Consider the following 25658-nt stretch of genomic DNA (forward strand, 5'->3'; position numbering starts at 1 on the left):
GGAGTACCCGCGTTAAGAGAACCGTCCCACGTTTTGTTCGGTCACTTTGTTCTGTTGTTGCGTCCCCGACCCCTCACCATTTTTTTGAAGCACACGAATACACTGTTCTGCACGATTAAGGTGGTTTCCTCACTCCCGGGCCCTGGTAATCGGACATAGTCGTCTATTCTGTGAGGCTAATAGCATCCCTTGTCTTTTCTTTGCATTTGGGAGCCAACGGCAAGCTGACAACGTGACCGGAGGTGCGGCGGATCTACAAGAGCCGGGTGGACCTTAAGAGCAGGGGTCAGGAGCACCACGGATCCCGCCGCCTTTGCTAGAGAGAGACTGACAAGCCGGGCTAAAAGGAAACCCCTTTCAATAAAACCTAACATACAACGATCTCGTCTAGCGTCCGTCCTTGAAGGCCCATCACAACTGGTGTCAGAAGTGGGATTTCCATCTCACTCCGTCTGTAGTCAAAAGATGGAGGCCCTCATTCAACATCTGATCCAAGGCCAGGAAAAGCTCGGCTGGGCCGTAGAAAGGCAGATGACCTCCGCCCAAGCGGATAGGGAGCACTTCCAGGACACTATGAAAGCCCAATTTGAGTCCCTGCAAAAGGCCGCCCCGGAGCCGGGAGTTCCGGTGCCCCTAGAACAGCGGCTAGCATATTCCAGTACTGCGGGATTGGCCCTGCAGAAATATGTCAGTGGGGACGACCCAGACGCATTCTTGACCAACTTCGAGCGAGCGGCTCGAGCATGTGGATGGCCAGAAGAAAAATTGCCTTTTTTTCTGGCTCCGCTCCTCTCAGGAGAAGCCCAGTCCGCGTATCAAGTGGCAAACCCCAGCGGCACCACCGGTTATCCGATAATTAAGGAGATCATCCTGGAACACCTTGGGCTGGATGCCGAAGCATATCGAGTCAGATTTCGAAAGGAAAGGGGCTTGCCGGGGGAAAATCCCAAAACCCTGTATTTTCGTTTGTAAATGGCTGCCGACAAATGGATCAAGCCAGAGAACAGCACGAAAGAGGAGATAATGTGGAAAATCTTTATGGAGCAATTTCTGGACGCATTACCGTATGGGACCCAAAGGTAGTTGAAGCAACACCCCCACTTAACGCCCGAACAAGTGGTGGACATGGCCAAGAATTTCGCGAGGGCCCAACCCCGCTCGTTCCCCTCGGACACGGAGAAAACCAATAAAAATCCTATAGGGGGTAAGATCGAGAGAAAGATGGTCCTCCCACCAGTGGTACCACGACCCAAGAACCAACGCACCGAGCTCCCCCTTCCTAGGGGCCCACAGTGTTTTGAGTGCGGCGAGTGGGGGCACATCGCCAGACTTTGCCCCAGGAAACGGACCGAGGAGCCCATGGATGTGGGGTACCTTCCGAGAAGCGTCCTGTACTCAGCTGAGATGGGTGCCTCTTTTTACGTACGTGTGGGGATGAATGGCATCGTAGTAAAAGCTCTCTTAGATTCAGGGTGCCGACAGTCGGTGGTCAGGAAAACATTAGTGCTGCCACACCAGTATCTACCACAAAAACAAGTACACATAAGATGCATACACGGGGAGGTTAGACCCTATCCGTTGGCCCTCGTCCCCATGACTCCCTTAAATAGCACCGCCTGTACAGTGAGGGTGGGGGTGGTGGATACGTTGCCGGAGGAAGTCATCTTAGGGGTAGACAACCCAGAGTTTCTATCCCTGTTTAAAAAAACATTGGAGGTAGAAAACAGGGGACTAGACACACCCACCCCGGGTCTCGTCACTGCTGAACCTTGGATCATAGATCGGAGTTTCCGCTTTGCGCAGATCAATGACAGAACTTTGTTTAATGCATGGGAAAACGCTCACTTAAACCAGACAAACACTAAAGAAGTATTCACTCGCTTTGTGATAAGGAACGAATTATTGTACAGAGAAGGAAAGAAAGGAGAGGTCCCCCAACTTTTAGTACCAGAGCCTTTCAGGGAACAGGTGCTGTTCTTCTCACACGCACATCTCACAGCTGGACATTCAGGAAAAGAGAAGACTACGAGTAGTGTACTGCGTTTTTTTTATTGGCCAGGTGTATATAGAGATATAGACTCCTATTGCAAAACGTGCGAAACCTGCCAAAGGAAGTCCTCCTACAAACCAATAGCTGCCCCCTTACAACCAATGCCCATCATAGGAGTCCCATTCGAGAGGGTGGGTATGGATTTGATAGGTCCCCTTCCCCGAACTAGGAAAGGCCACCTCCATGCCCTCGTTATTGTGGACTACGCCACCCGATTTATAGAGGCTTTTCCTCTAACGTCCCCCACCACCAAGAATTTGGCAGAAAAATTAGTGGAGCTGTATTCCCGAGTAGGATTTCCGAAAGAGGTGGTGACGGACCAAGGCACCCCTTTTACGTCACGCTTGATGAAAGAGGTTTGCACAACACTAGACATCCGTCATTTACGTACATCCGTTTACCATTCCCAGACGGATGGACTAGTAGAAAGATATAACCGCACCTTAAAGACCACCCTGAAGAAAATGCTTACGGTGGAAGGACGAGAATGGGACAGGCTCCTTCCCCTGGCCTTATATGTATTATGGTCACAAGTGCAAAGCAGTACGGGGTGCTCAGCTTTTGAATTACTGTATGGAAGACAGCCCTGATCCCTATTGGAGATGACTAGGGACGCTTGGGAAAGCGAAGACAGGCAAGACCACTGTACCTTACTGGACTACACCTCCCAACTGAAGTCCAAGATCGGAAAACTAAGGGACCTTGCGTACACGAACATGGAAAGAAGCCAAGCCAAGCAAAAAAAGTATTATGACCACGGAAAAAAACTCCGGAAACTACAAGTCGGGGAGTGGGCGCTGGTACTACTGCCGTCCACTACCAGTAAGTTCAAGAGTGAATGGCAAGGGCCGTACCAGGTGAGGGAAGCCATAGGGCACACGGCGTATAAGTTACAAGTGACCCCCTCCAGAACTCAAAGTTACCACATAAACCTCCTCAAGAAGTGGCTGGGACCCCCGTCCGAGGTCGGCTCATTTACTGATTCCCACAAATACCCCTACGGCCTCCACAATAGGCTCCTTGGTGGTGAACGCCGAACTACCCGAAGCACAGAAAGACCACCTACGAGAGGCGCTCAGTCCCTTCGAAGACATCTTTTCAGACTCCCCAGGGAAATCGCACCTGGCTGAGCACGCCATCGAAACCTTACCGGGAAAAATAGTGAGACAGAAGTCTTACCGGATTCCCGCCGCGAAAAGAGAAGCGATTCGGAAGGAAGTGGAAGACATGCTCCGGTTGGGGGTCATCCGACCCTCCACGAGTCCGTGGGCGTCCCCTATCGTAATGATACCAAAGCCCGACGGGTCGTCCCGTTTCTGTATGGATTTTAGGGCTTTGAACAACATTTCCACCTTCGATGCCTACCCGATACCTCGAGTGGATGAACTGATAGAGAAGATCGGAGAAGCAGCTTATATAACGGCGTTCGACCTCACAAAGGGGTACTGGCAGGTGCCCCTCCGGGAAGAGGACCGGAAGAAAACCGCCTTTTCTACGGACCTAGGGCTGTTTGAGTTTACGGTCCTGCGGTTTGGGCTCCACGGAGCCCCTGCGACATTTCAGCGGCTAATGAACACTGTGTTGTTGCCCTACAACACCTTTAGCTCTGCCTATTTGGACGACATCGTGGTGTTCAGCCGGTCCTGGGAAGAACATCTCCGACACCTCCGGATAATCCTCAACGCCCTCCGCCAAGCCGGTTTACATATTAATGCAAGAAAATCAAGAGCAGCCTTCCATCGAGTACAATATCTGGGGTATGTCATAGGGGACGGGGTTATCTCACCACAAGAAAAAAAAGTCACCGCTATAGCCGACACCCCATTTCCGTCCACTAAAAAGGAGCTTAGGGGCTTTTTGGGCTTAATAGGATATTACAGGCGCTTCATCCCTTCCTTCGCCGAGATAGCCACCCCCTTAACTGATCTCTTAAGGAAGGACTGTTCCACATATACACTAAGACATCCCACTAATGAGATGTTGAGGGCCTTCAGGGAGCTAAAGAGAGCCATCACTTCGGCTCCGGTACTCATTTCCCCCAATTTCCAGAAACAATTTATACTGGCCACAGACGCCTCAGACACCGGGATAGGGGCAGTGCTATCCCAAATAGGTGGAGATGGGCACGAACATCCTGTCCTCTACATCAGTCGTAAGTTGTTTCCCAGAGAAGGTAAATACCCCACGATAGAACGGGAATGTTTAGCTGTCAAGTGGGCAGTCGAAAAGCTGCGATATTACCTAGAAGGGAAGCCATTCATCCTGTACACGGACCATGCCCCATTAAAGTGGATGTATCTGAACAAGAGCAATAATCCCAGGGTCTTGAGATGGTTTTTATCGTTGCAACCATTCACATTCTCTGTTCTCCATCGCCGGGGTAGGGACAACAGTAATGCTGACTTTCTCTCTAGGTCCATGCCTCTCCCCGAGCGGGAGCAGCCAGGGGGGGTGGTATGTGATGGGACAGAACATGCAGATCAGGGAGTAGAAGGAAGTACGGACTGGTGGACACCGATATCGCGTTTATCTAATGTTGTCCCCTCTCAACAGGATGAATGGGCGTCCGAGACAGAAGGAATACTCCGGGATACAATATCTGGAGTGGTGCCCTTTAACTGGGAAGACATGGGAAAACAGACCCCGCCCCTACAGGACGTCACGGCGTGGGGAGCGTCAAAAGAGGTCGGAAACAGGAAGAGGACAGATGGCGAGCCCAGGAGAGGAGAAGGAGACGAGTGGCGTGGCGGAGTAGACGAGGAAGAGAAAGAAGCACGGGAGAGAGCACACAGAGAGAAAGGAAGTCAGAGAGCAGAGAGGCCAGGAGGCTCCGGATCCGGCGAAGCGCCCTGCCACGCTCCCCGGGGAGGAGCGTGGCTTGGACAGGTACGGGACCGGGTAGCGGGTTGGGTAGGACGGCGGGAGTATCCGCGTTAAGAGAACCGTCCCACGTTTTGTTCGGTCAACTTTGTTCTGTTGTTGCGTCCCCGACCCCTCACCATTTTTTTGAAGCACACGAATACACTGTTCTGCACGATTAAGGTGGTTTCCTCACTCCCGGGCCCTGGTAATCGGACATAGTCGTCTATTCTGTGAGGCTAATAGCATCCCTTGTCTTTTCTTTGCATTTGGGAGCCACCGGCGAGCTGACAACGTGACCGGAGGTGCGGCGGATCTACAAGAGCCGGGTGGACCTTAAGAGCAGGGGTCAGGAGCACCACGGATCCCGCCGCCTTTGCTAGAGAGAGACTGACAAGCCGGGCTAAAAGGAAACCCCTTTCAATAAAACCTAACATACAACGATCTCGTCTAGCGTCCGTCCTTGAAGGCCCATCACAGACCCCTTTGCAGGAGAGTGTCAATAAACTAACAGTGATTTTGCAGGAGCTGGCATCCCGGGTCAAAGACACTAAGGGCCGCGCCAGATGCAACAACCTTTGATTTGTGGGTTTCCCGGAGGGTTGTGAGGGTACCTCCATGAACCGTTTCCTCACCCTGTAGCTCAGAGATCTCCTACCGGACGATATGTTATCTTCTTGCTTTGCGGTCGTGAGAGCCTACCGGGCACTGATGAAGAAACCCCCCTGGGGAAAACCCACGGCCAGTCATCGCCAAATTGCTTAACTGTGCTGACAGAGATGCTGTATTGCTATACGCCAGACTACACAAAGACAAACTCATCTTTGAGTCTAGATCAAGAATGATATTTCCAGACTATACTTGCCGACCGACGCTCCTTCAGCCCAGAGCGGGCATCCTGAGCTGAACTACTGCTGGACTCCTTGGGTTCCGGTCTGTTTGACATTTAAGCATGTTTATTTATTGCACTGAGTAAGCGTGGACAATACGCATCGCGACTGTCCAGGCCCAGGCATTTGTACCCCATGTTGAAGTTCTGGGGAAATGTTGGGAACCATTGGAAGAGGGACTCCTGGCTCCCCTGTTGGGGCCCGGGAGCACCCTCCGCTGCGACAGATGCTCCTTGTTCTTGGCAGTATCAGGGGGGTGGAAGGAGGGTTGGGGGGTTATGGGGGGTTTGTTTATGTTAACCTTGGTCCTTACACGCACACAATCCAATCCCCGTTATGCTAGACATTCGGTATACATACACACTCAATAGATGATTATTCTGGTTAGTGATCCCCTTTGGGAGACCTGACAGTGGTGTCATGGAACATCAGGGGATTATTTAATAAAATCAAGCGGGTGCCATTCTCACCAGGCCAAGCGATACGAGGCCTACATCCTTCTCCTACAGGAGACTCATCTGTTGGGTACCAAGGCTCCATGCTTGCCTAGGTTTGGATACCACTCAATTTATCACGCTGGGTTCAAGCGGGGCTCTTGAGGGACAGCTATCCTTATCCATCATGATGTCCCTTTCATTTATGAGAAACATTGGGCTGATCCATGCGGGAGATATATCCTGCTATCAGGCACAATATATGGGGAACACATTAGCATCTGCAGTATCTATGCCCCCCTCCCCCGGGCTCTACTTTAGTTGACACAATCACCCGTCTGTGGAGTGAACTTCCGGATGGTTTAATTCTGCTGGGTGGCGACTGGAATTATGTTATGTTAGCCTTCAATAGAAAGCGTGGGTCCAGTTCAGGACCCATAACAGATGCCTCTAACTTGTCCCAGCTCGCTAGCACACTAGGATGGTCAGACATATGGCGTGAATATCATCCACCAGAGGTAGGCTACACCTACATGTCCACCGTTCATGGCTCTGTCCCGGCTGCACTATCTGTTTGCCCCACGTAGGTACATTCACAGATTTTCCCAGTCCTCTCACCTCCCCAGGGGGCTGTCGGACCACTCCCCAGTCAGTGTTAAACTCCTTATGCATTTCCAAAAGCCCCCCTTTAGGTGGCGAATGTCCCCATGGCATCTCCGGGACTCTGACTATCAGGAGATACTTGCTGGGGCAATCCAAGAATACGTAGATATAAACGCTGCCTCTGCCCCATCCAAGATAACCCTCTGGGAAGCTTTAAAACCCACACTCCGGGGGGTCGACATCAGATACTGTACAAATAAGAAATGCAAGCATTCCACCCAACGAGCTGAGCTCGAGGCCCATCACATGTCCCTAGAGACACAATACATACGCGATCCCAGCCCCTCCCTCCGACGTAACTTACTTGAAGCTCAACAGCAGATACAGCAACATGTCATGATGAGGCGAAAGAAATCTGGTTGGCGTCACAACAACGGATTTACCAGTGGAGGGACAAATTAAGTAAAATGCTACATAGGCTGTGTCAGGGTACGCGGTTTCCGGCTGCTATTCTGATTATACATGTGTCAGATGGTGTTCTACACTTCTCTCCCGGGGTTGTAGACGCAGAATTTGCGCGCTACTTCTCCGCCTTATATGCGCGGCAAGATTAGCTCGCGGAGGTTCTCATTGCAGAGTTCCTTCGGGATATCCCCCCAGACTAAGTGATCAGATAAGAGACCAACTTGATGCCCCCATCACAGTAGATGATTAAATGCTGCACTGGTAACAGTGCACCTGGGACTGGCCCTGGGCCCTAAAGGATTCCCCATGGAATTGCTTTGATCACGTATTGCTGCAGGATTGGCGGCAAGTGGAAATTGTCCTCTCCTTAAAACCGGGCAGCCCACCAGAAGACCCCTCCTCATATTGCCCCATCTCTCTGATTAATTTTGAACCCAAGCTTCCGGGCAAGGTTTCAGACGATCGTCTATGAGCCTGTATACAAGATCTGGTCCACTTAGATCAATCTGGCTTTATGCCATACCGGGCTACCCGCCACAATATTCGGCGGGTCCACAATGCTATGGCTTTGGCCCAAGAGCTCAGACGCCCGGCAGCCATACTGCTTGCTAGTATAGACAAGGCTTTTGACTCCCTTAGTTGGGAATATCTCTTTCAACTTCTCGAGGCAGTCAATTTCGGCCCACGTTTTCTAGCATATACCCGCTTACTGTATACAGAACCAACTGCTTCAGTATGCATCGTGGGGCATCATTCGGCCCCCTTTTCCATCTGTCGCGGCACAAGACAGGGCTGGCCCCTGTCTCTTCTTTTATTTGCCCTAGCGATCGAACCCTTGGCGGTTTGGGTATGTATAGATCCAGTGCTCCAGGGATTCAAGTGGCCTCGGTCACAACCTGATCAGATCGCACTATATGCGGACAACGTCCTCTTCTTTCTGAAGACCCATGGATTTCAGGGCCACAGATCCTACATATCCTCCAAGTTTTCGGTCCAACCTCAGGGCTTCACACCAACCCCTCCAAATCTGTATTGTTTCTGGTATGCGGTAACCAGGGTAGAGGTTCATGGGCGGCCTAGTTGACTCATGCGACGGAGGGCTTTAAATACCTGGGTATTTTCATGTCTCCACGTCCAAAGACCTCATGGACGCATAACATAAACCCACTTTTAGCTGGCCTCTGTGACAAGACACCTATATGGTCATCCCTTCCCCTCTCATTATATGGGCGCTCAGCGATATTTAAGATGGTCTCCCTCCCTAGAATATTATATCGGTTACAGAATTTTCCATACCGTATATCGCGATCTTGGTTTGTGCAAAACAACGCTATTCATAATAAATTCCCGTGGAATGGAGGGTCAGTTCAGGTGGCGCTACAAACTTGTGCACAATCTACGTATTGTGGCGGCATGGCAGAGGCAGACATTTACGCTTATTATGCAACCTCTCACCTATTAATCATTAACGAATGGTGGTACAGTACACCATGGGATCCAGCGTTCACAATGGAACGTGCGGCGCTGGAGGGGGTCACCCTCCTTCAGTTATTATACAGTAATCAGAATCTGTACTTCCTTCCTCAAGCCAGCAGAACCGCGGTTCGGCTCTGGAGGTATACTGTCGGGCACATGGAGTGGCGAGGGCGCTTGACCCAGGAGACTCCCCTATGGGACGGCACCCATCTGCGCCAGGTAGTGGCTTTGACGGGATTTCGCAAATGGGACCTGATAGGTATATCCACCCTTGGTGATGTAATGAAGGGCAACACGTTGACGTCCTTCCAGCAGTTACAGGTGGAATTCCATTTACATAAAACACAATTCTATAAGTATCTTCAACTATGTCATGCTCTCACACCCAAAATAAATTCTTACCCTGGATACCCACCCAGAGTTCCACCCTCTGGAGAGCCGCATTCTCATGGGGGATCTAGAATCTCATAAAATCATACAGGTATACCAGACCTTAACGATACACGCCAGAAAGACTCTACATAAGACCAGAGGGGCGTGGTGGTCAGATATTCAGGACTTAACTGATGATGACTGGACCTGCACAAATAAAACCCTCCTGTGTTTAGGTTTAGTGTAAGCCAAGACCTTTTGAATTTACTTAGTATATGCATAATATACTTACTTAAATGGCTTTCAGCCAGCTCTCTACATCTATTGGCTTTTTGTTATGTCATTCACATTATGTTTCCGCCCCGTACAGCATACAGCATACAACATAGGGCAGTGTGTCAGCCTACCTTAGCCACTGGCTAATTCCCCTTTGAGTAGCTGCATTTCGCTCTTACATAAAGAGCATGTACGCGCACAAGGTAGTTTCCTTCAGTGGTAGTGATTTTATTTTTACTTTATTTTTTAGTGTTGCCTTTGTATCGAGCCTGATGTGATAGTAAGGTGCTTTCAACCAGATGTGAACACACGGCACATTATAGCATTATCATTTCCTGTCTCCCACTAATGCTGTTGTAAATTGCTTTTGGAGTGACCTTTGTTCATCTGACTGCTGCTGATTCACAATAAACCAGATGGTACCCATTTGAAAATGTTCTTTATATAGTTATCCTACTTTTAATATACATGCAATGAAGTGAATTTACAAGTGCACTCCTGTATGTCATGCTGGTATGTATTTTTTTTTAAATATATATATTCTTTTTATTGAACATCAAAAAAGGGTCATGTCATACAAATAATCAGTTTCACATTACAGGGTACCGTGTCGTTTACAAGCAGTGGTACTGTGAATCATGTTATCGTATTTTACAACAATGTAACATGTAATTGGTTTCAGATCATCAATTGTTCGTCAAGGGAAGGAACATTAGGGGGTTCGCACACCCCTCCCCGATACACATTCCACTTAGTCCAGATTGCTATCCATTTCCGGGGGCAACGTACACTGTTTTCTCCCTTGCCATGCACCAATCCATATCCTCTTTCCACCCTTTTACTGTCGGTGGTGCTGCAGCCCCCCAGAGTCGCGCTATATTTCGCTTACCGACCATCTACCCAAGTGTCACCCAGAGCCTACCTTTTACATTCAAGTCTGTGGGCTCCCAGATGTTCAAAAGACATCTTTTAACCTCCAGCTGAAGGTTAACCCCCCAGACCCTACTCATGCATTCGAGGATTTTTCTCCAGTATTTTTGAATCAGTGGACACTCCCAGATTATGTGTAGGAAGGTACCCTCCAGTCCGCACCTCCTCTTACACATCCCATCTTCACTTCTACCCATGAGCATTAGCTGCCGCCCGAGAGGTAAACCCTGTGTATAATTTTTAGTTGTATCAACCTCAATTTCGCCGAAATGGCAACTCTAGGGGAGGAGAGTGCTTCTTGCCACTCCTCATCGTCAATTTCCAAACTGTCCCTCCCCCATTTCTCCCTAAGTGTCACAAAGGGTCTGGAGTATGGTGAACGAGTTTTTTGTATGTGAGGGATATGCTTCTGTCTGGCAAGTGTCCGTCAAGCAATCTATCCTCGAGAGGAGAGGATTATGGTAGTGACGTTCCAGCAGGAATGTTAGCCTGAAGGGAGTGTCTGACTTGCGGATACCTAAAATATTCCGAGTCAGCCATCTCGTGCGTTTGTTGTAGCGAGGTGAAGGACACCACCCCATTGTGCCCCCAGAGGTCCCTGATATGAGAGATACCTATGAGGTCCCACTTGTCGAACCCTTTAGTACGCCCTAGTATTCCCAGCTGTTCAGAGTCCCAGAGGGGAGTCGCTAGCGTGAGTCTGTTGGCCCGTCCCAGGTTACGGTTGACCACATGCCATAATTGCACCGTGTGTCTGGTAGGTCCAGTAAGCGGAAACGTAGCCGGCCTAGAGTAGAGTGCTCTCGTAAAGTCTCCTCCCGGTAACAGTCATCTATCCATACAGTAGGCTGAGTCGTCCCCGCTTCCGCACATACATTGGTTTATGGCAGATAATTGCGCTGCCCAATAGTACTTTTTGATGTCAGGAAGGGCAATACCCCGTCATACCATCCAAGAGTTAACTTCCGGAGTCCTATGCGCGGTTTCCCGTCCCATAGTAAATCCCTTTGCAGGGCTTCGACTTCTTTAAAGAAAACGTGTGGGACTGGGTCAGGGTAGTTCTGAAGGCCGTATAGAAAGCGGGGCACTGCCATCATTTTGAAAAGCGCTGCCCGCCCAAGGAGAGACAGGGGTAGTGTTTTCCACGTGTTGGTGTCCCGTCTGAGCCGCTGCAGGAGCGGGAGAAGGTTCCGCTCATACCGTATCCTGGCATCTGTGGTGACGAATACGCCGAGGTATTTGAATCCCTCGGCCTCTATCTGGATTGGGCAGTTCCCGGGCAAGGATGGGGCCTTCCCATGGAGGACATATAGCAACGACTTGCTCCAGTTAATTTGAAAGCCCGAGTTTCTTCCAAAACTGGCAAAGATGTCTAACACCACCCTCAGTGATCGCGAAGGGGAAGCAAGATAGAGAAGGATGTCGTCGGCATATAATGAGATCCGGTCCTCCCATCCCTCTGTCCATCTAAGTCCCCAGATTGAAGCATCCCTTCGTATACAGGCTGCAAGTGGTTCAAGGGAGAGTGCGAATAAAAGTGGCCAGAGTGGACACCCCTGTCTTGTCCCCCTTCCCAGTGTGAACACGTCCGAGATTTTGTTGTTGACCGCCACTTGGGCCAATGATTCCGCATATAGAAGCTGCACCCACCCTATAAAATTAGGGCCGAAGCACATCTTTTTAAGGACCGCAATGAGGTATGCCCATTCCAAGGTATCAAATGCCATAGTTGCGTCCAATGAGACCACTATCGCGTCTTCCTGGATACTAGAGCAGCGCCCCAGCACTTCATGGAGACGCCGCAGATTAAGGGCCGTATTTCGGTGAGGCATAAAGCCCGATTGGTCTGGATGTACCAGCTTAGATATAACCAGCCGAAGTCTATTGGCCAGGAGCTTGGCGAGTATTTTGGGTTCTGCGTTTAACAGGGAAATCGGTCTGTACGAAGCGCATTCGTCTTTTGGCTTCCCTTCCTTGGGAATGGTAACCAGCGTAGCTATACACTGGTCTCTTGGCAGTTTCCCCATTTTTCTGCTGTCCTCGTATATACTTTTAAGGTAGGGCGCCACTTTATCTGGCTTAAGCTTGTATAATTCAATGGGGAGGCCATTGGGGCCCATCGCCCTGCCCGTGCGGAGATCTCTTATCGCTCTGGCTAACTCGTCATTTGTGAGAGCATTCTCTAAGGCTTCCCGATCATGCTCAGAGAGGACAGGGAGATGAATATCTGCTAAGAAGTCAGAAGAGTCTTCTTCCGGGAGTTCCGAGCCCCTCTGGTACACTTTCTCGAAGTGCGTCGCGAACTCTCTGGCTATGTCGTGAGGCTCAGTGAGAACCCCCCCGTACTACTTTTTAGTTCCGATACCACTCTTTGCGCCCTCTCTTTTTTATCCAGCCAGGCTATCATTTTACCCGCTTTATCACCCTGGTCATATAGCCGCCCGTCCCTGTCTCTTGCAAGGGTTTTCGCAGCATCAGTCGCAATTGCTTTGTACTCGGCCGCTTTTATTTGCATTTGGTGAGACATGGCTGGGTCCGCGTCGTGCCCCGCCTTCTCCTCAAGGCTGAGGAGATCATGTTCAATCTCAACCAGTTGCTTTTCTTTGTCTTTGCGCACTCCCGCCATGGCTGATAAGGCGTCCCCGTAGAACCGTCTTAAACGCTTCCCACAGAGTAGTGGGGGAGTTCACTGTACCTTCGTTGTCTAAGAAGTATTGGTCAATTGCATGCACCAGCGTGGATTTGGTATCTTGATCATTTAGGTACCAGGGATTTATCGGCGCGACACAGCCGACTTTCTTCTCTCCTATAGTGAGGTGGACCCATTTGGGGGAGTGGTCCGAGACGCCCCTCGCTTAATGCTTGATTTCACACGTGGTATGTCATCTTGAAGTGGCGCGAGTACGTAGTCAATCCTCGAGAGGGTATGGTGCGATCCCGAAAAAAATGTGTATTCCTGCAGAGTAGGGTGGCGCCGCCTCCAAAGGTCAATGAGGCCAAACGCCACAAGAAAGTTGGGGAGCCATTGTTGCCCTGCGCCGATATCTCGCGGTGGGTGTCTGTCCATCACCCCGGATGCAACCGAGTTAAAATCTCCCCCAATCACGAGGTGCCCCTCAAGCAGGGAGAGCAGAAGTGTACCAAAATCCTTATAGGATTGCACCTGGAGACCTGGGGGATGTAAACCGCCACTAGTGTGAGTGTGCGCCCCTCCCACCTCCCCGAGACCGCAGCAAAGCGTCCCAACGGGACGGCCCACGTGTGTTGTATACTGAAGGGAAAGGTGCACCTGAGAAGGATGCCCACCCCTCGGGACCCTGATGTCAGGACCCACGGAACAGCGCACCGCCGGCCAGGACTTTCTAATGGCCGAGTACGTTTCCCTGATAGACTACACCTCCCGTCGGGCGTTGCGAGAGACGCAGCACGTGACTCGCGTCACGCCCGTCGAGGACGTAAGAGGGGAAAGGTCGAAACTGTCGGAGCCGATAATTCTGATATCCGGAAGCGACCAGGAAGCGCGGAGGATCGGTGACGAGACACGGAGCCAGCCCGAGCGAGAGAGGAGGAAGCGGAACGCCGGATTCATAAACCCCGAGGTAGGCGTGTCTGTGACCGAAATATTCTCTCGGCTCTACCGCGAGCTAAACCGAGAGACGAAGTACTCTAATTCGTTGAGGTGAAGCTCCCGGAACATTTGCTTTTGATTCGCCCCTCTGTTGGAGAGACCGGCTGGTCTCATGCAGAGGAGCGGTGACAACCTTTTGACCAAAGTCCACGTACCGTGAATACTCGCAAACGAACAAGCCAGTTCGTGGAGTGTGGGAGAACCAAAGGAACTATATTCCTATGGGTACTAGATGCAGCCTGTGGGAACCTAGTATTGTGTGAATCAAAAATCGTACGCCCTCAAGAGTGCTGTAACGAATGAGGGGAGTACGGTGGTGCTTAGAGAATTGCTGGCATAGTGAGTCGGGCGATCAGACAAGCCCCCACCGCCAGTCCTCATCATTGTTTCTTTTCTATTTCTATGCAGACATACGAGAGAGCGTCCAGACAGGGTGGTGATACCTCCAGTGGCTTAGAACATAAAAAGGTTACGCAAGTGGGTACATGTAACATAAGGTTCTGCAGAAATGTCCTGTTCCCTGTGTTGGCGCTAAGGCGATGCTTTATACCTCTGTTCTCCTTTTTGTATTTGTACTAGTTGCCTGAGTCCACTGGTCACTGCCTCTTGCTCTCCCATATATGTCTTTGACGTACCTTCTTTTACTTTACAGGTGAGGGGGCAATTTAGGTTGGCAAACGCTGATGTTTAAGATAACGCAAGTGTTTCAGTTTACTCAGAACAGGGTCTCATAGGTGTCTTGTGTTCTTTGCTTTTCAGATCTCCCTCCCTGCCGTCCCCATCCTTTCCTTCCCCCGCTCGATCACCCCAAAAGTCCGTGTACTCACACACGCCGGACTTGGGGTCATCCAGAGGTGGGCCCCCCTAGAGCATCAACACAGCCCCGGGGACATCGGAACGGAGGAACCTGACAGAATTATCGGCCCAAGAATTCTCTTATCCTCCCGGTTGTGTTGACGGCTACAATGACTACCTTAGACGACGTCATGGCAGCCCTAGCCCTGATGCAGACGGAGCTAGCGGCTTCAAGGCAAGAAACCGCGTCTTTGCATTCCCGCGTAGATTACATGCAGCGCAACCCATTTAGTGTGGGTGGTCCCTCCACGCCTACATCCGTGGTGGTGGAAGTCCCGGTCTCGGTCCCCTTGGCCCCCCCAGAGAGGTTCCATGGGGATAGAAAAAAGGTCCAGGTTTTTATGACCCAGGTATTGCTTCATTTTACCTGCAAGCCCAAGATGTTCGCGACTAACCAAGCCCGAGTCGCGTTTCTAATATCGTATTTAGGGGGAGTAGCCGCCCAGTGGGCAGTCCCGATCGTGAGAAATGACGACCCTCTACTATATGATTGGGATACGTTCAGAACTGCATTCGAAAAAACCTTTGATCGAAGGGCCGAAACGTTCTCTGCGGATAAGGATCTCCTGGAGTTGCGACAAGGATCGTTGGACTTGGTAAGCTACCTCAACAACTTCCGACGATTGATAGCCGAAACCGATTGGCCAGAAGCCAAACAATCGGTCATATTCTACCACGGCCTTACAGACGAAATGAAGGACGTCTTGGCCCAAATAGAGCCTCAACCAAGTACGTGTGCTGCCCTCATCGATTTGACCATCAGGTTGGACCATCGGTTGAGAGAACGTAAAGGTGAGCACTCACGAAAAGAGAGGACAAACCCATGGAGCGAGCGAACAGGGCCCCCAGAGAAAACCCTCGCCAAACCGGAACCTATGGAAATAGGAACTGTAAGGGCGTCTTTAACCCTGAGCGAAAGAGAACATCGGCGCAAACAAGGTTTATGTTTGTATTGCGGCAAGAAAGGCCATTACATACGGGAATGCCCTGTGAAACCTGCGTATGGTCGGAATCGTGTCGGGCACATGGCAACGGTAGCAACTGACAAGGGGGAGGAAAACTGCCGCACCTGAGAACCAGAGAAGGGAAGTTCTCAGGTACAAATACCATCCCTTCGGTGGATTATTCTCTCTTCCGGGAAAAAGAACATTTTTTCATCACGCTACACATAGACATCAACCAGGTGCAACACCCTGTCCGAGCCATGGTGGATTCCGGTGCTACGGGATGTTTCATGGACAAAAGGGAGGCAGCACGACTAGGAGTACAACTTCTCCTCAAAACCTCCCCAGAAAAGGTTTACGCAGTGGATGGCAAGGAGCTGGAGTCAGGCCCCATACAACACCACACTCCGGAGTACGAAATCACGTATGAAGGGTACCATCGGGAATGGGCTTCGTTTAATATCATCCAAGCCCCTCAATACGGAATCATACTGGGACTCCCGTGGTTGCAAAAACATGAACCCATCATTCACTGGGCTACTAAAACATTACAGTTACGGTCGGCATATTGCCAGACGCATTGCAACTTGGATCACGTCCAACCAGCGACAGCGCTTGCCACCTGGCACGAGGTAGCTACTGCTGCGGAAAAAGAGGTGGCGTTACCAGACTGGTACCTCTCCTTCAAGGAGGTATTTAGCGATAAGAAGGCGGAAGAGCTCCCTCCACATCGAGAATTCGATTGTCGCATCGATTTGATCCCTGGAGCTGTGATACCCTGTGGGAGGATCTACGCTCTGGCCATACCGGAAAATCAGCACCTACGTACGTACTTAGACAAGTATCTGGGATTAGGATTTATCCGTCCTTCTCGGTCACCTGCCGCCTCACCACTGTTTTTTATTCCTAAAGCCAACGGGGAATTGAGGTGCTGCATTGACTTTCGCGCATTAAACGCTATCACGGTAAAAAATCGCTATCCCCTGCCGTTGATTCCCGTGCTCCTAGAGCAGGTGAGAGCTGCGAACATTTATACGAAACTGGACCTACGAGGAGCGTATCACCTCGTACGAATGCGCGAAGGGGATGAATGGAAGACGGCATTCAAGACGCGGTACGGGCTCTTTGAATATTTGGTGATGCCCTTTGGGCTCTGTAACGCGCCTGCCGCTTTTCAATTTTTTCTCAATGAGGTGTTGCGAGAATTCCTGGATGTGTTCGCAGTCGTTTATATCGACGACATTCTCGTGTACTCCATTACGGAAGAAGAACACATCTCCCATGTGCGACAGGTGTTACAGGCGTTACAACAAAACCTGTTGTACTGTAAACTCACAAAATGTGAGTTTCACGTTACCACTGTGGAGTTCCTCGGGGTGATGCTTACCCCCTCGGGTCAAATCATGGCTGAGAGGAAGGTGAAGGCAGTTGTTGAATGGCCCCGTCCCCACACGGTGAAAGACATTCAAAGTCTACTGGGGTTTGCGAACTTCTATCGGAGATTCATCCAGAACTTCTCCGATACCGTCGCACCCCTCACCAAATTGACCAGAGTGAAGGTTCCGTTCATCTGGACATCGGAAACCCAAGAGGCATTCGATCGCCTAAAGGAAGCATTCACGTCTGCTCCGGTTCTAGTCCATGCGAAACCTGAGTTGCCCTTTTTTGTCGAAGCAGACGCTTCAGAAATAGCCGTGGGAGCGGTGCTGTCGCAGCGACACGAAACAACTGGTTATCTCCACCCCATAGCCTTCATGTCCCGCAAACTGAACCCAGCGGAACAAAACTATACTATCGCTGAAAAGGAGCTTTTGGCGATCAAAGACGCCTTTATGGAGTGGAGGCATTGGCTCATGGGGGCGTCGCATCAGATCACAGTATATACCGATCACCGCAACCTCCAGTTTTTAAGAGCAGCTCGACACCTGACCCCGCGACAACTCCGATGGACGTTGTTTTTAGCAGAATTCAACTTTATCGTGACCTTTCGCCCAGGAGTGAATAACCGGAAAGCAGACGCCCTCACGAGACAGGAGACCCCTCCGCACAAAGAGATGAGTCCGGAAACCACTATCATAGAACCTAGCCGTGTGGTGGGGATCGTGGCCACAGACGACTTCTTAGACAGCGTTCGACGCGGAATCAGAACAGTGAAGTGGAGAACCTGGCTAAGATTTCACCCAGAGTGGAGGATACATCAAGGCCTCCCCATGAAAGGACGGCAGGTACTCGTCCCCTCCAAGACGTTAAGGACCACGGCATTTGGGTGGTGCCACGCCCTTCCATGTGCGGGTCATACCGGACAACAAAAGACCTTGGAAAGAATGTTAAGGCACTTTTGGTGGCCCTCCATTCGTCCAGACATCCAGAAATGGGTACAAGAATGTTCCACTTGTGCTCAGATGAAATCGGATCATAGAGCCCTCCAGGATTGTTACAACCAATGCCCACTCCAGAACGACCCTGGGAACGAATATCCGTGGATTTCATCGTGGGACTCCCCCGGGATCAAGGAATGACAGCCATCATGGTGGTGATAGACTACTACACGAAAATGGGCCACTTCATAGCCTGCAGACAGGCTCCCACCGCGGGACAGTTGGTGGTACTCCTGCTTACCCATGTGGTCCGCCTTCATGGACTTCCGCTAGTCATCGTGTCTGACAGGGGAGCCCAATTTACCTCTGGCTTCTGGAGAACATGGTGTTCCAAACTCCAAGTTACCTCTTCCCTGTCAACAAGCTTCCATCCCCAGACGGATGGCCAAACCGAGAGGCTGAACCAGTCTTTGAAGCAATACCTGAGGTGCTACGTAAACCAGGCCACGGAGGCGTGGGTGGAGTGGTTGTGGTCGGCTGAAATCGCCTACAATAGCGCCACACACTCGTCCACCAAACACACCCCGTTCTTCAGTACCTATGGGTTCCATCCCAGATTCACCCCATTACTCATGCCTAACACCGAAACACGACGCCCCGAATTGCGCGAAAGGCTAGTGTTAATGCGAAAGACCCTTACACAGGTGAGAGCGAATTTGCTGAAAGCAAAGGTCCAATACAAAGGACAAGCAGACAAACATCGGAGACCAGGTCCCGTATACAACAAGGGTGATTGGGTATGGCTGGCAACCAGAAACATCCGGTTTAAAAGGCATAGCGTGTTCAACCCTAGATTCATCGGACCTTATCAGGTCATGAAGCATGTAAACCCGGTGGCGGTGAAGGTGCGACTACCTGCACATATTCGCATCCATCCGGTTTTTCACGTTTCCCTTCTGAAACCTGCCAAAACGCCACCCAACAGGAGGCCAGCTCCGGTGCTAGTCCAACAGGATCAGGAATATGAGGTCAAGGCCATCTTAGATGCCAAACTGGTACGGGGTAGGGTGCAGTACTTGGTCTCCTGGAAAGGGTATGGGCCAGAGGACGATTCATGGGAACCCGCGGAGGCGGTCCACGCGCCCCGACTCGTAGCTCACTTCCATAGGTTGCACCCGAACAAACCTGCCGGCCGTCGGTGATCCTCGGAAGGGGGATGTGCTGTCAGGACCCACGGAACAGCGCACCGCCGGCCAGGACTTTCTAATGGCCGAGTACGTTTCCCTGATAGACTACACCTCCCGTCGGGCGTTGCGAGAGACGCAGCACGTGACTCGCGTCACGCCCGTCGAGGACGTAAGAGGGGAAAGGTCGAAACCGTCGGAGCCGATAATTCTGATATCCGGAAGCGACCAGGAAGCGCGGAGGATCGGTGACGAGACACGGAGCCAGCCCGAGCGAGAGAGGAGGAAGCGGAACGCCGGATTCATAAACCCCGAGGTAGGCGTGTCTGTGACCGAAATATTCTCTCGGCTCTACCGCGAGCTAAACCGAGAGACGAAGTACTCCAATTCGTTGAGGTGAAGCTCCCGGAACATTTGCTTTTGATTCGCCCCTCTGTTGGAGAGACCGGCTGGTCTCATGCAGAGGAGCGGTGACAACCTTTTGACCAAAGTCCACGTACCGTGAATACTCGCAAACGAACAAGCCAGTTCGTGGAGTGTGGGAGAACCAAAGGAACTATATTCCTATGGGTACTAGATGCAGCCTGTGGGAACCTAGTATTGTGTGAATCAAAAATCGTACGCCCTCAAGAGTGCTGTAACGAATGAGGGGAGTACGGTGGTGCTTAGAGAATTGCTGGCATAGTGAGTCGGGCGATCAGACAAGCCCCCACCGCCAGTCCTCATCATTGTTTCTTTTCTATTTCTATGCAGACATACGAGAGAGCGTCCAGACAGGGTGGTGATACCTCCAGTGGCTTAGAACATAAAAAGGTTACGCAAGTGGGTACATGTAACATAAGGTTCTGCAGAAATGTCCTGTTCCCTGTGTTGGCGCTAAGGCGATGCTTTACACCTCTGTTCTCCTTTTTGTATTTGTACTAGTTGCCTGAGTCCACTGGTCACTGCCTCTTGCTCTCCCATATATGTCTTTGACGTACCTTCTTTTACTTTACAGGTGAGGGGGCAATTTAGGTTGGCAAACGCTGATGTTTAAGATAACGCAAGTGTGTCAGTTTACTCAGAACAGGGTCTCATAGGTGTCTTGTGTTCTTTGCTTTTCAGATCTCCCTCCCTGCCGTCCCCATCCTTTCCTTCCCCCGCTCGATCACCCCAAAAGTCCGTGTACTCACACACGCCGGACTTGGGGTCATCCAGAGGTGGGCCCCCCTAGAGCATCAACACAGCCCCGGGGACATCGGAATGGAGGAACCTGACAGAATTATCGGCCCAAGAATTCTCTTATCCTCCCGGTTGTGTTGACGGCTACAATGACTACCTTAGACTACGTCATGGCAGCCCTAGCCCTGATGCAGACGGAGCTAGCGGCTTCAAGGCAAGAAACCGCGTCTTTGCATTCCCGCGTAGATTACATGCAGCGCAACCCATTTAGTGTGGGTGGTCCCTCCACGCCTACATCCGTGGTGGTGGAAGTCCCGGTCTCGGTCCCCTTGGCCCCCCCAGAGAGGTTCCACGGGGATAGAAAAAAGGTCCAGGTTTTTATGACCCAGGTATTGCTTCATTTTACCTGCAAGCCCAAGATGTTCGCGACTAACCAAGCCCGAGTCGCGTTTCTAATATCGTATTTAGGGGGAGAAGCCGCCCAGTGGGCAGTCCCGATCGTGAGAAATGACGACCCTCTACTATATGATTGGGATACGTTCAGAACTGCATTCGAAAAAACCTTTGATCGAAGGGCCGAAACGTTCTCTGCGGATAAGGATCTCCTGGAGTTGCGACAAGGATCGTTGGACTTGGTAAGCTACCTCAACAACTTCCGACGATTGATAGCCGAAACCGATTGGCCAGAAGCCAAACAATCGGTCATATTCTACCACGGCCTTACCGACGAAATGAAGGACGTCTTGGCCCAAATAGAGCCTCAACCAAGTACGTGTGCTGCCCTCATCGATTTGACCCTCAGGTTGGAACATCGGTTGAGAGAACGTAAAGGTGAGCACTCACGAAAAGAGAGGACAAACCCATGGAGCGAGCGAACAGGGCCCCCAGAGAAAACCCTCGCCAAACCGGAACCTATGGAAATAGGAACTGTAAGGGCGTCTTTAACCCTGAGCGAAAGAGAACATCGGCGCAAACAAGGTTTATGTTTGTATTGCGGCAAGAAAGGCCATTACATACGGGAATGCCCTGTGAAACCTGCGTATGGTCGGAATCGTGTCGGGCAGTTGGCAACGGTAGCAACTGACAAGGGGGAGGAAAACTGCCGCACCTGAGAACCAGAGAAGGGAAGTTCTCAGGTACAAATACCATCCCTTCGGTGGATTATTCTCTCTTCCGGGAAAAAGAACATTTTTTCATCACGCTACACATAGACATCAACCAGGTGCAACACCCTGTCCGAGCCATGGTGGATTCCGGTGCTACGGGATGTTTCATGGACAAAAGGGAGGCAGCACGACTAGGAGTACAACTTCTCCTCAAAACCTCCCCAGAAAAGGTTTACGCAGTGGATGGCAAGGAGCTGGAGTCAGGCCCCATACAACACCACACTCCGGAGTACGAAATCACGTATGAAGGGTACCATCGGGAATGGGCTTCGTTTAATATCATCCAAGCCCCTCAATACGGAATCATACTGGGACTCCCGTGGTTGCAAAAACATGAACCCATCATTCACTGGGCTACTAAAACATTACAGTTACGGTCGGCATATTGCCAGACGCATTGCAACTTGGATCACGTCCAACCAGCGACAGCGCTTGCCACCTGGCATGAGGTAGCTACTGCTGCGGAAAAAGAGGTGGCGTTACCAGACTGGTACCTCTCCTTCAAGGAGGTATTTAGCGATAAGAAGGCGGAAGAGCTCCCTCCACATCGAGAATTCGATTGTCGCATCGATTTGATCCCTGGAGCTGTGATACCCTGTGGGAGGATCTACGCTCTGACCATACCAGAAAATCAGCACCTACGTACGTACTTAGACAAGTATCTGGGAGTAGGATTTATCCGTCCTTCTCGGTCACCTGCAGCCTCACCACTGTTTTTTATTCCTAAAGCCAACGGGGAATTGAGGTGCTGCATTGACTTTCGCGCATTAAACGCTATCACGGTAAAAAATCGCTATCCCCTGCCGTTGATTCCCGTGCTCCTAGAGCAGGTGAGAGCTGCGAACATTTATACGAAACTGGACCTACGAGGAGCGTATCACCTCGTACGAATGCGCGAAGGGGATGAATGGAAGACGGCATTCAAGACGTGGTACGGGCTCTTTGAATATTTGGTGATGCCCTTTGGGCTCTGTAACGCGCCTGCCGCTTTTCAATTTTTTCTCAATGAGGTGTTGCGAGAATTCCTGGATGTGTTCGCAGTCGTTTATATCGACGACATTCTCGTGTACTCCATTACGGAAGAAGAACACATCTCCCATGTGCGACAGGTGTTACAGGCGTTACAACAAAACCTGTTGTACTGTAAACTCACAAAATGTGAGTTTCACGTTACCACTGTGGAGTTCCTCGGGGTGATGCTTACCCCCTCGGGTCAAATCATGGCTGAGAGGAAGGTGAAGGCAGTTGTTGAATGGCCCCGTCCCCACACGGTGAAAGACATTCAAAGTCTACTGGGGTTTGCGAACTTCTATCGGAGATTCATCCAGAACTCCTCCGATACCGTCGCACCCCTCACCAAATTGACCAGAGTGAAGGTTCCGTTCATCTGGACATCGGAAACCCAAGAGGCATTCGATCGCCTAAAGGAAGCATTCACGTCTGCTCCGGTTCTAGTCCATGCAAAACCTGAGTTGCCCTTTTTTGTCGAAGCAGACGCTTCAGAAATAGCCGTGGGAGCGGTGCTGTCGCAGCGACACGAAACAACTGGTTATCTCCACCCCATAGCCTTCATGTCCCGCAAACTGAACCCAGCGGAACAAAACTATACTATCGCTGAAAAGGAGCTTTTGGCGATCAAAGACGCCTTTATGGAGTGGAGGCATTGGCTCATGGGGGCGTCGCATCAGATCACAGTATATACCGATCACCGCAACCTCCAGTTTTTAAGAGCAGCTCGACACCTGACCCCGCGACAACTCCGATGGACATTGTTTTTCGCAGAATTCAACTTTATCGTGACCTTTCGCCCAGGAGTGAATAACCGGAAAGCAGACGCCCTCACGAGACAGGAGACCCCTCCGCACAAAGAGATGAGTCCGGAAACCACGATCATAGAACCTAGCCGTGTGGTGGGGATCGTGGCCACAGACGACTTCTTAGACAGCGTTCGACGCGGAATCAGAACAGTGAAGTAGAGAACCTGGCTAAGATTTCACCCAGAGTGGAGGATACATCAAGGCCTCCCCATGAAAGGACGGCAGGTACTCGTCCCCTCCAAGACGTTAAGGACCACGGCATTTGGGTGGTGCCACGCCCTTCCATGTGCGGGTCATACCGGACAACAAAAGACCTTGGAAAGAACGTTAAGGCACTTTTGGTGGCCCTCCATTCGTCCAGACATCCGGAAATGGGTACAAGAATGTTCCACTTGTGCTCAGATGAAATCGGATCATAGAGCCCCTCCAGGATTGTTACAACCAATGCCCACTCCAGAACGACCCTGGGAACGAATATCCGTGGATTTCATCGTGGGACTCCCCCGGGATCAAGGAATGACAGCCATCATGGTGGTGATAGACTACTACACGAAAATGGGCCACTTCATAGCCTGCAGACAGGCTCCCACCGCGGGACAGTTGGTGGTACTCCTGCTTACCCATGTGGTCCGCCTTCATGGACTTCCGCTAGTCATCGTGTCTGACAGGGGAGCCCAATTTACCTCTGGCTTCTGGAGAACATGGTGTTCCAAACTCCAAGTTACCTCTTCCCTGTCAACAAGCTTCCATCCCCAGACGGATGGCCAAACCGAGAGGCTGAACCAGTCTTTGAAGCAATACCTGAGGTGCTACGTAAACCAGGCCACGGAGGCGTGGGTGGAGTGGTTGTGGTCGGCTGAAATCGCCTACAATAGCGCCACACACTCGTCCACCAAACACACCCCGTTCTTCAGTACCTATGGGTTCCATCCCAGATTCACCCCATTACTCATGCCTAACACCGAAACACGACGCCCCGAATTGCGCGAAAGGCTAGTGTTAATGCGAAAGACCCTTGCACAGGTGAGAGCGAATTTGCTGAAAGCAAAGGTCCAATACAAAGGACAAGCAGACAAACATCGGAGACCAGGTCCCGTATACAACAAGGGTGATTGGGTATGGCTGGCAACCAGAAACATCCGGTTTAAAAGGCATAGCGTGTTCAACCCTAGATTCATCGGACCTTATCAGGTCATGAAGCATGTAAACCCGGTGGCGGTGAAGGTGCGACTACCTGCACATATTCGCATCCATCCGGTTTTTCACGTTTCCCTTCTGAAACCTGCCAAAACGCCACCCAACAGGAGGCCAGCTCCGGTGCTAGTCCAACAGGATCAGGAATATGAGGTCAAGGCCATCTTAAATGCCAAACTGGTACGGGGTAGGGTGCAGTACTTGGTCTCCTGGAAAGGGTATGGGCCAGAGGACGATTCATGGGAACCCGCGGAGGCGGTCCACGCGCCCCGACTCATAGCTCACTTCCATAGGTTGCACCCGAACAAACCTGCCGGCCGTCGGTGATCCTCGGAAGGGGGATGTGCTGTCAGGACCCACGGAACAGCGCACCGCCGGCCAGGACTTTCTAATGGCCGAGTACGTTTCCCTGATAGACTACACCTCCCGTCGGGCGTTGCGAGAGACGCAGCACGTGACTCGCGTCACGCCCGTCGAGGACGTAAGAGGGGAAAGGTCAAAACCGTCGGAGTCGATAATTCTGATATCCGGAAGCGACCAGGAAGCGCGGAGGATCGGTGACGAGACACGGAGCCAGCCCGAGCGAGAGAGGAGGAAGCGGAACGCCGGATTCATAAACCCCGAGGTAGGCGTGTCTGTGACCGAAATATTCTCTCGGCTCTACCGCGAGCTAAACCGAGAGACGAAGTACTCTAATTCGTTGAGGTGAAGCTCCCGGAACATTTGCTTTTGATTCGCCCCTCTGTTGGAGAGACCGGCTGGTCTCATGCAGAGGAGCGGTGACAACCTTTTGACCAAAGTCCACGTACCGTGAATACTCGCAAACGAACAAGCCAGTTCGTGGAGTGTGGGAGAACCAAAGGAACTATATTCCTATGGGTACTAGATGCAGCCTGTGGGAACCTAGTATTGTGTGAATCAAAAATCGTACGCCCTCAAGAGTGCTGTAACGAATGAGGGGAGTACGGTGGTGCTTAGAGAATTGCTGGCATAGTGAGTCGGGCGATCAGACAAGCCCCCACCGCCAGTCCTCATC

The sequence above is a fragment of the Triturus cristatus genome, chromosome 4_2 (assembly GCF_964204655.1).
Source record: "Triturus cristatus chromosome 4_2, aTriCri1.1, whole genome shotgun sequence".
NCBI classification, from domain to species: Eukaryota; Metazoa; Chordata; class Amphibia; order Caudata; family Salamandridae; genus Triturus; species Triturus cristatus.